Below are 6,022 nucleotides of genomic sequence, written 5' to 3' on the forward strand. Positions count from 1 at the left end.
GAACCTACATGTAAAGTTTGAGAATCAATAACTTCCTACTTTGTTCTATAAAAATAGATCTTTATCCCAGCAGAAGTTGGTTAACTTATTGTTCATGTTTAATCTGCTTCATGAAAATAGCTGAAAATTTTATTGTAAGTTGGTACTTTAGTTTTGTTCCTTGCAGCAGAATTTCAACCCCATGAGCTATGGGTAATTATAGTTTTGGACAAAGCATGTTATCTTTAGTTTTGTTAGAAGAAATAACTTTTGTATATTTTGGTATATAATGAAAACCCCACTTTGACTTTATGAACTAAGTTGTGTTAAATAACTACTCTATAAATGACTGCCCAGGAAATATTAATTGATAAGTTTCCTCTCCAAACTCACATCATGTTGGACTACAACTTTATTGTGAAGGAAAAATAATAACATCTATATTATTGAGCAACTCGGAACTTTGCATTTATACATATGCATTGCTGCATTTCATTTAGGTACGATAGATGAATCACGTGAAGGATGTCACGTTGAAGCTGAGACAGAAGACGGTGAATGGTGGACACGTCTAGAAGATGGATGGATGGATTCCGATGTGCATGATCCCAAGGAAGGTACTTGCCAAGCGAGTATCATCTAACTAACACTGACTCAGTGTTAACCCCAGGCAAGCCCCGGAGCATAACCTATTATTTTAATTTATGAAATGTTATACATGTATTTACTTGCTTATGCATTAAGTTTCTAGGCGTTGGATGAAACCCTAGTTGCATGATTCCTAGGTTCCATTGGTCGGAATACTAGTATGTGTATGTCGTTATCCTTGCCATGCTAAAAATAGGATTCGGTAGAAGTCGAGTAAGTTACTGTTACTCGCGAGATATAGGATGTCTTTATGACTTGGTTATGGAATATTGGAATATGAAGGAAAGGAAAGGAATTGGAGACCGGACGGGAACTGTCTAGCCCCGTCTGTGTCGGTTAAGGACCGTACAGTTGTCGGCCCTGCTGATCATGTTTGAATTGTACTAACTACATGCCGGGAGTAGGAGGTAGTCGAAACCGGTAAGCCGAGTATTGCCTTACTTCGAAAGTACAGGACTCCTTCCCACCCCTTAGGGCGAGTCGAGTAGTCGCGGAGAATTGGGATGCTTGTATTTACTTTTGGTGGTCTCTCGTTGAGCTCGGCTGACTATACGCTGGTGGGGCGGTCCTGTAGTTCGAGGCGGGGAGGGGAATGGTTGGTCCGTATGGTCCGACGGGGCTAATACGTGCCGTGTTGGTTAGGTCCACCTTGCAAGGTTAAATCGGATCGATTCGCCGTCAGTCGCTCTCGGACATGAGCACCTTGATCTCCGAGTCACATCGTAGTAAGGAAATGAAATGAAATGTTTTGATACATGTTGATGCTATTTAATCAATTATGTTTTCATATTGATTGTTATAGATATGCAAATCATAGATATGTAGCAACTTTATAACTATAATTTGGAGCTAAAATTTTGAAATTAAGGATCTACCCTTATATGCTTTTCTGCAAATGAATCCACTAGCCAGAAAGCCTTGCATGTCTAGATATGTGGGCTAGGTATACCCAAAAGTCGGGTAAGTCTTGCTGAGTATTAGTATACTTAGGGTTTGTTGTTTACCCTGTTTCAGGTATAGAAGCTAAGCAGGATTCGCATCAGTGGGCTCGATGTGACGTCCTCACGTGTTCATAGTTATTGTTTTGTTTTATTGGTTCTCAATCAAATTTTCTTCTCTCAGGTCATATTCTCTTCCGCTGCTGTCATTTATTTTATGTAAATTCTAAATTTAAAGCTATTTTGTAAATATTTATGTTATTATCTATTTTTGTGAAATTATATTATGCTGGTACCGTCTGTGCTCGCCGTCGCGCGAGACTTCTGGTGTGTTTCGATCGGCCTGTGGGTTGGAAACAGGCTGTCAGGTTACACTTAATTAAGCTAATGCGCCTGATGCGTTCAAATGATGGCCATTACGCTTAATTAAGCCGTTTAACTTGGCGGTTCTGTCACATGATGTGTCTACACAATAGTGTAATGTAGCTGAAGCACTCTGAGTGAGGAATGATGCTAAGTAAAACCACAAATCACCTACATAAAGGCATATGAGAAAATAATTACAAAAAAATATGATCTTAATGTTGCAAGTTATATTGACGTCATGATGTAGAGGAAATGTATTTAAAAAATAATAGAAGCATAGTCATGTACCCTACTACCTTAGGGTTATTTATCTTCACCAAACACCAAGCAGACCAGCTAGTTCTCTCAGAAATTTTCCTCCTCACCCTTTGCCAAAAAAAATTCCAAGAATATACCATCATACATGCTTGTGAACAACTATAATCAACTGGATTCTTAGAACTGTGTTAAAAAGCTGAGAAGGTTAATCTATAAATACGCAGGACTTGTACACTTCTTCTTGATAATCTAACTTTTTTTTTGTTAATAAAATTGGACTAATGCATTCATCTGGACATAAATACCATTATCTAATTAATGTTGAGGATCCATAGATGGCCCTCGGATACCTCGCCACTTGCTTGCCCAATAATAAAGAACACAGAGCAGTAGCCACTTGTCGTTCGTGCTCCTTTACCATTTTGCAAACAAGACTATCATTTCTGAACCAAAGATCCTGCACTATAACATATATTGATTAGAGTCAGACAAACTTTAGTGTCATGAATCAAGAATTTATTCAATTTTCAGAGAGACAAAATTAGAATGATTAGCAAAGTATATTGATCCTAACATATATTTTTCATATATATGGACATCAGGCAATCAAACCTAACCAGGTCTTGCACACCTTGCTTACTTTAGAAAAGGTAAATAATATAGTTTACATGGTATATTTAAAATGGCATTCCCTCGTAGCCTGTACACCCTTGCCACGACCTCAAAAAATATTGCATGATCTTTATAAGCCTTAAACAGGCAAATGCTTGGAAACATGCATCCCTCTTATATCTATTATACATCTTGCCTTTCTTTGTTTGAATTGCTTGCTACAATAGCTTGTGGTCTGTAACTGTCTAAAACTTTGGAAAGAAGACGTGTCAATCCAATTCAAAAAGGGAACAAGGAATTCAGCAACAAACATATACAACGTTGGAGGCAGCTTAAAGTATGTAATTTTTGTTTAAGCAAGAATCCTTGACTGCTCTGAATATCCACTGAAGAAATTACAACAAAGTATTAACTAATTTGACAGATCAACATTTTAGTGTTTGATTTGATAACTCAAGCCTGGGTCTGTTTCAGAAAGCATTGCATATCTGAATGAAAAATTCACTTTTTAACGATGGTTAGCACAAAAAAAATGATCCTAGCATTTGTAAACTGAACATCACGTACTCAAATCAGTAAAATCTATTGCTTCAAAAGTAGACTTCATGTTTCATGCATTGTCACTGATATATTTTGTTAAGCCATCATCATATTTTTTGTTAGTAAAATGAAATGATTATCCTATTTGCAAAACAAACCGAGCCTCTCCATTACCCAAAAATTAAAGTCTTATTGGCACAAGGCTTATAAATTTGCTAACAAGAACTGGTTTTGGAATCTATTGGAACAAAAACAAAATAGGATTCATGAGCTTGGATTCTCTAACTTCATTACCAGGTTTGCTAGTACTCTTTCATATCTCCATTCCTTGTTCTGGAACAATGTCCTAGAAATATCTTCTATGTTTCCTTGTATGCTTATGCTTGCCAGATAAAAAGAGAGGACATGATATAAAATTTAAAAATAGGAGAATGATCTCATATCGAGAAAGCTCTCACCCAAAATTCAGTCATTTTACCCTAAAAACAATAATATGATGAACATGCGAAATTGGGCCACAACTTAATCAAGTGACAATATTCAGGTTAGCATGCAGAAACAAAGCAACCATAACCATATCTGTTGCTACTTGTTGCCTGAATTTAAGTGTGAGGAAAAGGCAAACAAGCAACCCTAGTATATATAGAATGCATCCCCATCTCATGGATTTTCACCTTATGAACATATATAATATTCAATTCTTAAGAACAGTGAGTCCTCCCAATATTTCATTCTTTAATTTAAATGTTCCCTTAGGATAGCATGAGTGTGCAAATCTGTCAAATTGTTTTGCAATTACCTGAGTAGGTAAGGTATATCTGAACAAAGCCCTGCGCCTCAATGTCAGAAAACAATACAGGGCGATTAAAACAAAGCAGCAAACATAACTGGAAGAGCAAGATATTTAGAAAATCACTTGGTCATAGGTAAAACTAATCATGATATTTTGTAAAGTAACCAGTTAGATAATGCATGTGATGGTAGCCATCGTAGCCTGAAAAAGAAAAAAAATGCAGAAGCATAGACAGTTAGTTAATATGCAGTGAGCCGAAGAAATTGTTTCAGATTCTGAGACGTTTGTGCATAGTTGGTTTCTGCTACAGAAATATGGACGATATGGCTTTACATTCAGACATTCAAAATTTTCAAACTGCCATCATGATTTTCTGCACTGTATAGCACAATTAACGTATCCAGTGACTGAAAGTCTAAATACATAAATGTACAGGGCTGATGCCAACACGGCACAAAGTTCATAATACCTTGTCCTTGCTCATCCATGCATTCATCATAAGGTTAATTGCATCCCTGCATTAATTTTAAATCAATGGAGCTCAGTACAAAATCATATGTATCATATGGCTAGCGTTTCGCTGTGCTTAAAACTGAAACAAATCAAATTGCAACTATTAGAACTGAAACAAGCAAGTAGCCAAGCATTGACATTCAGAATGTTCATCAAGAGGATGAAAGAATGCGGGACTCACGAGAACATGAGGCTGCGTCCGCTGCGTGCTGCTAAGGAGAACAAGTGGCGTGCTGCGTGCTGCTGCTGCTGGTGATCGAGATGTGTCTTCCGAGGCGCAGGGGCGACATGACGCCCTCCTCGACGGGTCGAAGTGCGGCACAGTGATCGTCGTTTCGTCGGTGCAGCAGTGGCCACGGCTTCCAGACCTCCGCGCGCTGCTTGGGCGTGCTGTGGCCGCTCTTGTTGCCTGCGGGTGCGGGGGTCAGCACCTCAGCGGCGCCGGTGGCGTGGGCGTGTGTGGCCGCGGCCGCGGGCCACGGCTTCCAGACCCCCGCGCACTGCTTGGGCGTGCTGTGGCTGCTCTTGTTGCCCGCGGGCGCGGGGTCAGCGGCGACAGTGGCGTGGGCGTGGGTAACGGGGACTTGGTCGCGAGCGACCCTTGCGACGGCGTACGGACCAGCCCCATCGCCAACCGGAGCTGCGGGCGCACCGGCGCTGCGGCCGCAGGAGCGGCCCCTTCTGGCTAGAGGGGAAAGCGGGCGGCGGCAGGAGGTGCAGCGAGGGGGAGGCGCACGGGCGTGAGCTGCGGGCGCTCCCGCTCCCCCCTCCCGTCGCTGGGCAAACTTGCCTCCTTCCACGGCGGCGACGCGTGAAGCTGCGGGTTCCTTGGGGACGCCCACGCCCCTCCCCTCCTATCGCAGGGAAGTTGGGCGCCTCCCTCGGCGCGCGCGGAGGGAGGCGACCTCGTCCCCGGCGATGGCGGTGCGGGCCTGGAGCGGAGGAGTGGCGCGGCGACGGGGGCCGCGGGGGCAGAGGAGTGGTGCGGGAAGCAGGGATGGGAACGTGTTTGGGTCTCGCTAGTTTACCGTGGACCGTAGGGAGGGCTTCTGAGTCGATCTCCCGACCGTTTTTTAGTAATTTTTGGTCATTTTGTGATAAAAAAGGTTTAGAAAAAAATTCAGAAAATATTTCCGGAGAGATAGAAAAAATTTCAAGGGGAATTTCAGGGGGAGAGAAAAAATTTCAAGAAAAATTTTAGATAGATAAAAAATTTCAAGAAAAAAATTGAGAGAGATGGAAAAAATTCTGAAGAGATAGGAAAAAATTAACGAGAAAAAAATTGTGCAAAAATCAATTGAAAAAAATTACATCAAAAAAAATTTTGATGTCGGGGTGCACGGTGCGCCCCGTCCAAACCCTAGATCCCCTTCGC

The 6,022-nt window shown here is 41.5% G+C and overlaps 1 long non-coding RNA gene across 3 annotated transcripts; it reads right to left on the reverse strand.

The window, feature by feature from the left end:
* Positions 1-1,974: 1,974 nt before the first annotated feature.
* LOC120666137 lies at positions 1,975-5,653 on the reverse strand. 3 transcript variants are annotated; one of them, XR_005671584.1, is made up of 4 exons: positions 4,829-5,653; positions 4,604-4,649; positions 2,228-4,335; positions 1,975-2,099 (listed from the first exon to the last, which is right to left on the reverse strand). It is a non-coding gene; the product is annotated as an uncharacterized LOC120666137 (long non-coding RNA). The 3 variants fall into 3 exon arrangements; XR_005671582.1 differs by having other exon boundaries at positions 2,228-4,649; XR_005671583.1 differs by lacking the exon at positions 1,975-2,099 and having other exon boundaries at positions 2,126-4,649.
* Between the last annotated feature and the right edge of the window lie 369 nt (positions 5,654-6,022).

This window comes from Panicum virgatum, chromosome 3N (genome assembly GCF_016808335.1).
Source record: "Panicum virgatum strain AP13 chromosome 3N, P.virgatum_v5, whole genome shotgun sequence".
Classification (NCBI taxonomy): Eukaryota; Viridiplantae; Streptophyta; class Magnoliopsida; order Poales; family Poaceae; genus Panicum; species Panicum virgatum.